Genomic DNA, 12,089 nt, shown 5'->3' with positions numbered 1-12,089 from the left:
TATGATTATTTCACTTCATCCATCAATAATCTGTAAGATTCGATGGAATTTGTCGTTTTTTCATTCCTACACAAAAATTTCTGTTATATTAATACCAAGTGTTAAATATAACCTCTCGCAATCTATCAACTTTGATCTGCCAGTTATCGCGCACAAACAAGATTCTAACACAAGATCTAACACAAACGTATCTCGGAAATTCTTGTCGGAAATCTTTATCTAATCTTAGACCAAGAGAAATGAGAATCGATATCTGTTGATTTCCATGTTTCAATCAGTACGCAAATCATCATGTTATATAAATAAGATAATTTATTTGTTTTTAGGATAATATAAGGCCACTAAGATTTGTTTAAAATTTAACATTCTAAGTGTAAAATATTCTAAATGTATATAAAATTAAAAATGTCAATGTATCTCTTATATGATAAAATGGTAGATATTAATTGTCAGAAAAAAAGCATTCTGATAAATAATATAGATTAATTTATTGACAGATGAATAAAATGAGAAAGTTAAATAAACAAATAATATAACTTAGCTATTAAAATTTGAATTAGACAGTGATCAATCAAATAATATAAATAAGTTATTTATTAGATAAGTGAAGAGTAATATAGTATAGATCAATTATTTACCTGACGTTAAATATAATATAGTCAAACTAGTCTGTTACTTATCTGATAAATGATATAGGCCAATCAACTGAGATTAAGATACTTTTAACATCTTATCCTAGAAACAAGATTAAACTTCGAACCATGCGCTTTCTGTGCACAATTTCTCCGTCAATTTAGCATCGTAATTTGTAAGACTAAGTACCTTTTAAAGGGACCCGTATTATGCCATCGTTATTTGAAACTGGATGCTTTCGAGCGAAGAAATATCGCCGCTTTTGTCGAAACAAATAGTTTCTAGAAAATTAACGTGAGAAATATCTTTCTTAAAATTGGCAAGGCTCCCTAATTATTTCAGATTATTGGAATTTCCGCCATTTCACTTTTCACTTTCTTCACTTATTGATTGTTATTCTTAATACAATTTCCAAGTTTGAACTTTATTTTTAAATGATATTTTCTTTGAACTAATTAGAAATTATAAGTTGTGGAATTGAATTATGATTTCTTTTAAATGCGTCGTAAAATGTGTAATATAAAAGTGAAAAATTATTTTTGTTTATTATTATAGAATATATTTAATTATTTTGTAATTTTTATTTTTATTTTTAATTAATTTTGAAATTATAGATTCGAGATAAATCGGAAAAATTCGGGAGAGTTCGGGCGAAGTAAAGTTTCGGATCAGTTCGGCTATAATCGGCTATGTTCGGCTATAATCGGCTATGTTCGGCTATAATCGGCTATGTTCGGCTATAATCGGCTATGTTCGGCTATAATCGGCTATGTTCGGCTATAATCGGCTATGTTCGGCTATAATCGGCTATATTCGGCTATAATCGGCTATGTTCGGCTATAAGTTGCAATAATTCCAGTTTTCATGCGATTTTAAAGTCGCGATCTAGACCGTTATGATTCGAAACATTTGATCCTATATATCTTTGTTAGAATTACTTTTTAGAATTTTATTTAAGAGATAATAATTTAAAAACTAAAAATATTAGAACTCGAATTGATCCAATATTATTTTAAACATGAAAAAATATAATACTATATCACAATTATGATAATATAACGAAAAATTTCTTTTATCCATAAGTTGTTCCAATTACAATCACGAAAAGTTGTAGGAAGAAAATTACGAGTGCTACGAGCTAGAAGAAGTTGACGACTTCTAATTTCTGGAAGAAAATGGTCAGAGGAAATGGAAACGAATTGAAGGAAAACGAAACAAAAGTAAGTTTTGTCTCGAGTTTGGCAATTTTACCATCATAAGACAATAATTACCTTTACTTATTTTATTTCTGAGATTGAGGGGGAAGACTTGTGCATTTTGCTGAGCCAGTAAAGTGCTCAGGAAATAAATGAGTGGAAGGAGAGAAAAAAAAAAGAATATTGAGAGAATACGCCGTAAGATAAATGATATCTGCTCACTTCTCTGCATTTACAAGAAAGGAGATTAAGAAGATTGTTAGACCTGCTCGTGACTTTGCTCGTTTATTTTTCCAAAGATAATTCGATAATTGATGCAAGGTAATTTTTTTATTTGAATTCGTTATTAATAAAGCATTTTTTTGCGTTATTGTTTAATACATCGTTATTCAGATTATGATTAAATTTATATTTAATTCAAATTACTTTAATTCGAATAAGATTAAAAAAAATTTTTTTGTGTAATTCTAGTTCTATTTTAAAAACTTTTTAAAATTCGTAGAAATATTTTTTTTCTTATTTTTAACACAAGTGATATATATTTAATTAAAATCGTAAACGTTTTAAAATTTTATATTTTATATATTATTTTCACTTGATTTCAACTCAGAAGTGCTCTTTGTTTGTAAACAGACTCTTGAATTAAAAACCAGTGAATGAAGATCATATTCACGAGTTTCACCAAACACTCTATTGAATTGTTGTCGAATTTTCAATGACATAAAATTGATATAAAATATATATATCTTTTATAAAATATATATACAAGTGGACAGATTGAAGATTATAATTTGAGATTCTTGGTATTGAAAAAGAGATATTGTGGAGAGAGCCAAGTGAAGAATATAGATATAGGAAACTAGTTATCTAGTGAAATTCTATTCAGAAATTAGTTCCTTTAACACGCTATGGTTTCAAGATTTGGAATTCTACGCTTTGAACCTTCAATCGCATTCTGACGTGAACTCCTCGTTAATCCATGTCGAGATCAACTTTGACAAATGGGATCAGGCAGAATTGCTTTTGGAACGAGGCTATCTATGATGTAATTTGCTGCATTCCTTGATTTCGGATATACTCATCCTACTCATTCTATAATTGGTTTCGTTCAATTTTTTTTCTTTTTTATTTTATCCAAAAATATGAAACAGTGAAGAAATATATATTATCATAAATACAAGCGATGATTATTTCTCTAAGTAAAAATTGTAATACAAATCTACTTTGCTTGTTCTATTTACATACATGTTTTTTTTTTTCTTTTTGTGATTTTCGACAAGAAAAAGCTAGTGGTAGTTGGGGAATACATAGAAATTTTCATATGTACAATAAAGGAAGATTCGATCATTTTAATCGCAGGAATTCAGCTATCATTTATTTAAATAGAAGAATCGAAATTTAATTTCGATATCTTCGATATCACGATGATTCGATCGAATACCGATTTTTCTTTCTATTTTGCTGAACATAGAACAGTTTAAAGTTAAAATAAACGTATCGATATCGATTTTTTTCCAATAGTAGAGATGATTACTTGTAATCGTAGACTTATTAAAAAAAAATTTTAAAAACCAATTCTAAGTAGTCAATACAGAATTGGAGAGATAGCCACAATTAGGACCAAGTTTTTCCTTTTATTATATTCAACAAAACTGAATCGATAAGATAAAATTTAAAATATTCCACTTTTTCTGATTAAACAATCATATATTTCGAAATTAAAAAATTCAAGCATTAGAGTCTTGCCATTAAAGCCGAGAACACGCCATCTATCGGCAGAAGTCGGGAATGGTTACGAGTCACCAACTGAATTAACCAATTAGCCACAAGTTAGATAAACTTCTCTGTGCAAAGACAGCGCAAAAAGACCAGTTATTCCACATAGTCACGAGCAATCCGTCCTGCAAAAACACATCTCATTAATATTCGCCTCGAGACCACGTCATTAGAGCCACATCTAATTACCATTTCAACCTAACCTCAATTATTCCAATCAAACTTTAAGTATGTATGTGTATATATATATATATATATATATTCGAGATCAAATTCCAATATGAAATTTCAGTTTTTCTTTAATTCGACGAGTTTCGAGCAATTTGTTTCTCTTTGTTGAAAGTAACGGACGATGTTCCTCCAAACTTTTTTTCGCTCTCCTCTCCTCTCTTTTTTTGTGTGTACGTTTATCCGTTTCCAACGGAAGTTGAATGGAGACCACATCCGGCTAAAGTTTCGACGAGAACTTTTGTCTGTAGAAAAAATATATCAGTGTCTCTATAAATAGCCATTGTACAACTTAATGCCGCGGTTCAACATTTTTGCTGGCTCGTTTTAAAATTGAAGATGGCGACGAGCGAGAAACTGCTATTTCATAATTGAAGATATTTGCGTTTGTGTGTTTATTATTTAAGTGGATATAGTGAAGAAGATGCGGAGTGATAAAGGAAATGGATAAATATTATATTTGTTTGTTTTTTAGTTGTTGTTGTACAATTGGAAGATCAGAAAAGAATTTTGCATATTGTAATAAATAAGACTACGTGAGTATTTATTCATATTCGAATTATGAAAATTAGAAGATTAAAAAATTTATTTATGTAGCGTATTGCAGAAGTAAAGAGAATGAAATTTGTTATTAAATATTTTTCATTTAACACGTGAACAGACAAAATTTTCGTTGATTAAAAATAATCTTTTTTTTTCTTTTTGCTTTCGATCGAAGAAATTTTCACTCAAATCTTTGCAAAATAAAATAAATTCGATTACAATTAATCAAGAAAATAATAATAATAATAATAATAATAATAAAAAATAATCCTTATTGGCGTGAAAGTTTCTTCGTCGCAAAAATCGAGCTAATATTTTTTTTATCGACAGAAAACATTCTTCTTTGATTAAACACGTCGGGCGTCGTGATGGCGTCGAGAAAGAAAAAAGAAGAAAAAAAAAAAGAAAGAAAAAAGGAAGCACGGCCAACTTTAATATCGAAGCTAAGTGACGTAGGTTGATGCGAAAGAGTTCTCTCTCTTTCTCCTCTCCTTTAAAAAATAATCCGTGTCTTGAATTAGAAACTTGTTCAATCGTTCAACGCGTGACTGAGAAAACGCATACGTTTCCTCAAGGGTTGAAATTGCTTCTCTACATGTATAGAGTCTCGTGTATAATGTCACTTGTAAATATACAAGTAAGTAATTAATTATACTATTGTAAAAATATCAATGTAATATAATTAATAGATTTATTAATTTTTCTTTTTTTTTTTTTTTTTTTTAGATGATGGAAAATATTCTTTTCAACGATGCTTTGATTATTGAGGTATTGAATATCGATAAAAGGTTGCTTCTTTTTTTTTCTACTATCTCAAATTAGTTATTCTTTTTTAAGTTAACTCGAATTATAAAAAAAATGGTTTTTTTCAGAACCATTTGATAAATTTGATGAAAAAAAGATACAATGGTACAATACAAAGTTTTACAATACAAAATAAATAAACTACACTGTTTCTCACTTTCAACGTTTGCTCCTTCTTATGTTGTGAAATTTACCCTCTGGTATAAACTATTTTTGTGAACCAAATAACCGTGTATCTAACAAGGGTACGAAGGAGAATCTCGATAAATTGCAAGAAAAGTTGGTGTAATGTTGATGAAATATGGTGGAGGGTGGCGAGTATGGTTTTAAGTTTACGACGGACAGAGCATCCCCCTGTTTTAAAGATAATATCCAACAAGAGTAACGAAGGTCTTGGACCCTTAGAAGGGTCGCAGAATCCAAACATTGTGACCTTGCATGTTCAACTACACGAATAACAGATTAAAAAATTAATAAAATAATAGAAGAAAATTAATGAAAATTAGAAAAATAGAATTAATAAATTAATAGAAATATATATATAGTCGATTGAAATTCATGAATATCGAATATATCGTGTTTTAATGAGGAATATATTGGATTTTCGAGAGAGTGAAAATAAACTTCAATCTAATTCTCTATAATTTTTTTTTTTTTTTTTTGTATACACTTCTTTGACTAATTGAGTATAGAATAATTTATCAATGGGCCACTGGATGATACTTTCCTTTGTCCTATGTGACCCATAAGATATTTTAACACAGGTGACTGAAAAAATTTAAGACAAGACCATTTATTTAACAGGTTATAAATTTAAATAATATTCATAAAAGCTAAGCACTTTTTTAAATTTGCAAAATTATGTTTGTAGGTATAATTAATTTTAAAACTCGTTGTCAAAAATATTTTATATCCATGTATCTTGTCTCACAAATTCGCATGAAACATTTGTGCAAAAATTCACAAGATGTATCAAAATCGAGGAATCCTATTCTCGAATATGTAAAAACTCGCTCAATCACTTTTAAGTTAATCAAGAGATCTAGCACAGCAAATAATTTTCGTTCTCCAACCGTGAAATCTTTTATTAACATTTATTGTTCGCTCTCAATTTTGGGCTTGATTTTCTGAGTGAACTGATATATCCAGAGAATCCGTTCCGTTTTCCTTTTCCTCGCGAAAAGGAAGGAACAGTAAAGGGTAAACATTGTCGCAGTATCTTCTTCGTTTGATCTTCTGCCACGGTGCAAAAAACTTTCCTTTCAGTCAAAATAAATGTGGTCGTCGCTTTGAATTTTGTGCTCGATTGCGGACGGTGGATAGATGGTTTGAGTTAATGGTTGAAAATTATGAAATCTGTGTGTTTAATTTTTCTCTGATCGTAATTAAATTTATCGATCATTGCTCCTGATTGATAATAATAATCAAATAATAATATAAAATAAGAAAATGAAATTATTAAGCAATATTAATTATTAATCAAAATATTCGTGAATATCTGACAAATTATTGACACTTGTTATTTGCTTCAACAAATTGTTGATTATACTATTGATCATATTAAAAATTCTCTGACTGTTATTACAACTGGCTTATTTTCAGTTCTGTATGATTCATAATTAGTCTATCTATCTAACAAAAAATTATTGAAAATATGACTATTATTGTGTCAGTAGAAATGAAATGTACGTTCCCAAGATATAATTTGAGAGATAATTCTTTACAATTGGTGGCAAGACATCTTCTTTTTTTCCATTTTCGAGATTACTACATCTCCTTTTTGTACGTGCACTCGTGTATATATTTCCAATGAAAAATTGTTTCCATAATCCTCGAATCGATACACCTTCGAAAGAAATTCTTTGATTTTACGATTTTACAAAAAAAAAAAAAAAAAAAACGCCCTTTCCAAACAACAATTGTAGCAGCACGCAGACACGTGACAATAACTCGGGCGAAAATTCTCAGAGTATCTGGAAAAGTCGTTATTCCCCGATTCCTTGCCATTGTGTCGCATTCGATCTGTCAAAGGGGTTGCATCTTCTCTCTATCGTTCCTCTCTTATTCGAAGCAAAGAAAATCCGAAGAGAAGCGATCCTCTTGCATTCGTCCATTTTTTTTCCACGAGAATTGTTTTTGAATTGTTTCAAGTTTTTTTCTTCTTTTTTCAGAACATTGTTATAACATCGAATCATTTCTGTTGAGTTTATATCTGTGTAAAGATGCGACTCAAATCTTGTATATTTATATGAGTGAATCGGATGTTGCCTTCTCCTCTTTTTGAATACGATATAGCGAGCTCAATATAGTGGAACAAAGGTATATATTTGCATAACATAGTTTATTCTTATTTCTTAAATATATTCTTTATATTTTCGATCAAATCTATATTTCCCTTTAATTTATTTGTATTTTTTCTTTTTTTCATAGAAATGTTCGTGGGATATAAACTTAAACTTGGAAAGAATGACAGTAGCAACTGATTAAGCGTATTCCAATGGTACAATGAGAGGTGCAGAAATATGGTTGGTTCTATGGTTGATGAAAAAAATAATTTCAAATGTAAAAATACAAGTGTGTAAAACAAATTCTGATTGTTTCGATGATAATACAAACGATAATACAATTTTTTACAATCAAAAAGAAATCGAACAGCGCACGAGATCTTCACAGAAGATAAATCAATATCTTTCTCCACTCGTCGAAGAAAAAAATATTATTAAATACAATAATTAATATTAGAATCTGATTAAAATAATCGAGACATTATTAAACATTGAACAATTAAACGAGAAAACAAGTGCTTGATTCCATAAGAGAAAAAAAAAATATATATTTAAAAGTCTACATCTATCTCTCGATTCTCCAACAAATGGATAACATCGTTAGCACGAAACGAGCACGGTGCACCACAATCGATGCTGCAAACGATTCGAGCAGCTTCCAGGGACAGAAAGGCACCAAGTTTAATCTAGCCTGTGCAATCTTGTCTAAACGTATCGAAATCCGGTCGAATATAAATCACAGGGGTGAAGCGTATCCGAAAGCGAGCCATCATTTATTCAACGTTTCGCCCCTGATCCCTAGTTAACCTGGAGGGAAGTGGAAGTGGATTTCCTGGACACCTGGAATTCCCTCAGCTTTCTTCCATTCCCTCGTAGTCGTGCCAAGGGATTAGTTAGTGACAAGCTTTGCTTTGTAATAGCCAGCTTCTCACCCCCTTTCGACACTCTAAAAGACGTCGTAAAAGAAACGGATAAACAGTATTGTACACTTCGTGATATAAGATTTAGCTTTATGGATAATCTAATAAGGAGGTTGTTTCGTGTTTTACGAGCACGCAACTTGGCTTATTGTCGGGACAAATAGTTGTAACTTTCAATTGTTATTCTCGTTCAACGTGGGAGAGGTTTTCTGAAAGTGTTTGGTTTGGATAATTTGAGGTAAAAGGGAAGAGAGGGTTTCAGTTTCAGGGATGTGTTATTTATCAGACAAGTGATTTGTGATTGAGTGATCGATCTGTACTACTTGTTCCAACTATAATTGATTTATTTCACTTGTCTGGTTAGGCCTGAATTATCGATTGTTTCATTTTTCTGATCGTGACAGGCTTATCCCATTTGTAATAACAGCCACTGTCCATTTGTCTGGCATATGATCGATCTATATTACTTGGTCGAGAATGATTGATTTATTATTGTCTGATCATTCAAATTCTATTTTCATAAATAAAAGCATCGTTTAATTCAAACAGTTAAAATTATATGCATTACAATGCACGTAGAACAATATTCTAATTGGCACAGCAATGGTTGTGAAAAATTGTATTCATTTATCTGGATGTACAATTATGTAGATTTTAGGGATGAAAGTTTTTAGGTGAACACATCATTTTCAGAAAAATGATCCACCTGAGATGGGTGAAAGTCATGCGTGTATCATTTATGCAGAGAGGCGAGCAAGTTTAAGGGGCAAAGATACATTTTTACAAAACTTTTAATTCTTTTTCTAATTAAGCATGAAAAATTTATACGCTGTTACTGTGATGTTAAAATAAAAAAAAAAAACACAGTTTGAGACAAACAAATATAATTTTTCTCAAATATAATGAAACGTATAAAATATTATAAAAATATTTCTAATTTCTAATATTTTCAATAAAATCAACTTCTTTCGTTACCATTATGACTAACAATAAAACGATTATTAGAAATAAAAATTACGATTAATGAAAACATTCAGAATTATTACGAACGATATACTAAGCAAGAATTATCATTTTAAACTTTCTGCCTGATACATCATCGTCCCACTTAAACGGAATAATTTTGCGATATTTCATCCGAAATGCGTTTTCGCATTGCAGATTTTAGGCGAGGGAGAGGATTAAGCGACATTTTTTTTTTTTTTTTCGAGCTTTCATCAATCATCGGGCATCCAGCATAGGGGATTGGATCGACGAGGTTGACAATGAGGTGGCGATTCTTCCCTCGAATATGTCAGCCATCCTTATCTTCTAACATCAATCACGCGTTTAGGATTAATAGCCGTGGATGAAGCAGCGATTTTCACGATTACAAAACTGACAGATCCTCTTGCTTCGTTCTTATTATCCCTCCCCCCCGCAACAAATATCATAACATGGATCGAATGAGAAGATTTTGAACTATTTTTTAATTCTTTAATGTTACCTTTTGAAAATTAATCCTTATTTTTTTTTCGTGGAGTAATAAATCTCAATTTTTTTTTTTCATTCAATTTAAAATCAATCTGTCTTTGAGATATTAATCTACCTGTGCATGAATATTTACATCGATATTTCATTTTATCTACATTTTCGTTCTTCCTTCTTCCTGAAATTTAAAATTCAAAATCCATTCTTCACAAATATCTCGAATTCGCGAGATCCAACGAGTAATTCACGAAACTTTCGAAAATTCCACGAGTATAATATTCTATGCAAAAAATTGTGGAATAAACAATATATAAATCTATGATAATGTCCAATTTCACACACTTTCGGAACCGGAAGATTGTCCTTCCGCTCCTTGATTAATCACAGTTTTCTTCTCTACCTTCCTTGCGAGAGAAAGAGAGAGAAAGAACGAAACAATTTCTCAGCTCGTAAAAAGCCAATGCTTCTGAAGATGGAGGATCTTCTTATTAGAGATATTTTGGAAAATTGATCTCTTCATTGGATTATTCGATATGGACAATGAAAGGCTTTAAATCGTAATTGGAATTGGTGGAAGTTTCGTCCTTGGTTGTAAATAACGATGGGTTCTGATAACCGAGCAGTTTCCACGATGAAGATTCGTTAGGTTGTTCTTTGCAATGTTATGGTTGAAATTATAGTGGAAGAAGGTGATGAAGAATTTGTATAAAAAAAAAAAAAAAAAGAATAGCAATTTATTGTTTTCTTATTTGTAAAGTGATCGATTTGAACTACTTTCCTCGATGAAATTATCGAGTGTACTACTGATCTGATCAAATTATTAACTCTGTATACTGTCGATTGATTCTTGATTCGGTACTGCTTGTTTGATAAAATTATCGATCGTAAACTATCGGTTTGGCCAAGTACTATTGACCTATACTACTTGTCTGATAAATTTACCGATGTACTACTATTTACCCGAATAAATTATTGATCGTGCGGTCCGATTAATTTTTGATTATACTACTTGTTTGGCAAAATTATTGATCACACATTATCAGATCTCACCAATGGTTAACCTATTTTTATTTGTTTATTAAAAAATTATTGATCGCATGTATCTTTAAATTTGAAATTTAATTTAAAAGCTCGAGATCCTTTACAAAGTGAGAAAGTGTGTTTACGAAAGTCAAGAGTGAAAAAAGTGTTTATCAAAAATAGCCAGAGGTTATTTTTCATTAAAGATAAAGAAAGAATGTAAAATAAGAAGAATGCTGCTATCCATTTTTTTGCGAAGAAATGCATTCGTGCATTATTTTTATCCCGTGCTATTTTATAAAAGTAACATCCGCCCTCTAATCCATCTCTGACTGTATCACACTGCACCATTGCAGGGAATATTACTGTTTATATATTAGGTTCTATAAGAAATCCTATCATTTTTCCTTGAAACATATTGCAATAACAAATTATTTTTCGTTTTCCTAAGATTGTTAAATATTATTTAACGAAGAAATATTTTCTATTCGTAAAATCAAAATTGATTTTTTTAAAATCAATTAAATATCCTATCGTTTGTTATTTTTTATCATTCTTTATTATTTGAGAATAATAATAATAATTATTTAGAAATAATTTATTTCTTATAATAATGTTTCGATAATTTACTCGTATTATATAAAATAAATTTATGATATTTTTATTTCATAATAATTAATTTAATTGACGAAATTGATAATAATAGATTTTTCGAATTCGCATAAATCAATAATAAAACGGATTATTAAGGTTCACCTCAATTTTGACAAATTTCAGTTTAAACGTTTCTCGAACGTTCGAAATTTCGTGGAGATCAAAGAAAAAGAAATGGATTAAGTTCAAGAGTTAAGAGAATCGTGAATTCGACAGTTCCAAACTCCCAAGCTTGGAATAATTCCGAGTGCAATAGCTCAGAAAATTCGGTCACCGGATTTCGACACGTTAAAAACCACATTCGACTCATTCTCAATTTTCTTTGCGATATTTTTCAAACGTTATAAATAGTAAAAAGGAGCTTACAAAATACGAATGAAGATTTTTTTTACTCGAATCTTTTTCCTTTTAGAACTATAATGAAATATGGTTTATCAGTGGTGTTACTCGGTGAATTATCAAGCTTGATTATTTAAAAAATGAAGCTCTATATGAAAAAATATATTAACTATATTTTACATTTATTTACACAATTATTTATTAGTATTATGTCAGTTCAT

General features: G+C 30.0%; 2 long non-coding RNA genes across 11 annotated transcripts; one reads left to right on the top strand and one right to left on the bottom strand.

The window, feature by feature from the left end:
• Window positions 1–1,422: 1,422 nt before the first annotated feature.
• LOC116415464 (uncharacterized) lies at window positions 1,423–9,267 on the top strand. 10 transcript variants are annotated; one of them, XR_015293661.1, is made up of 6 exons: window positions 1,478–1,853; window positions 1,927–2,150; window positions 4,309–4,369; window positions 4,707–5,013; window positions 5,103–7,499; window positions 7,611–9,267. It is a non-coding gene; the product is annotated as an uncharacterized LOC116415464 (long non-coding RNA). The 10 variants fall into 10 exon arrangements; XR_015293659.1 differs by lacking the exon at window positions 7,611–9,267 and having other exon boundaries at window positions 4,707–4,828; window positions 4,898–5,013; window positions 5,103–5,343; XR_015293665.1 differs by lacking the exons at window positions 1,478–1,853; window positions 1,927–2,150 and adding an exon at window positions 3,426–3,833 and having other exon boundaries at window positions 5,103–5,164; window positions 5,249–7,499.
• Window positions 3,444–4,184, bottom strand: LOC147656756 (uncharacterized). The gene is made up of 2 exons (XR_015293671.1): window positions 3,795–4,184; window positions 3,444–3,730 (listed from the first exon to the last, which is right to left on the bottom strand). It is a non-coding gene; the product is annotated as an uncharacterized LOC147656756 (long non-coding RNA).
• Window positions 9,268–12,089: the final 2,822 nt, after the last annotated feature.

Source organism: Apis florea, unplaced genomic scaffold (assembly GCF_048593485.1).
Source record: "Apis florea isolate Af1SG1 unplaced genomic scaffold, ASM4859348v1 contig_3496_pilon, whole genome shotgun sequence".
Taxonomy (NCBI): Eukaryota; Metazoa; Arthropoda; class Insecta; order Hymenoptera; family Apidae; genus Apis; species Apis florea.
The sequence above is the reverse complement of the archived record's forward strand: the minus strand, read 5'-3'. Positions and strand labels throughout refer to the sequence as shown.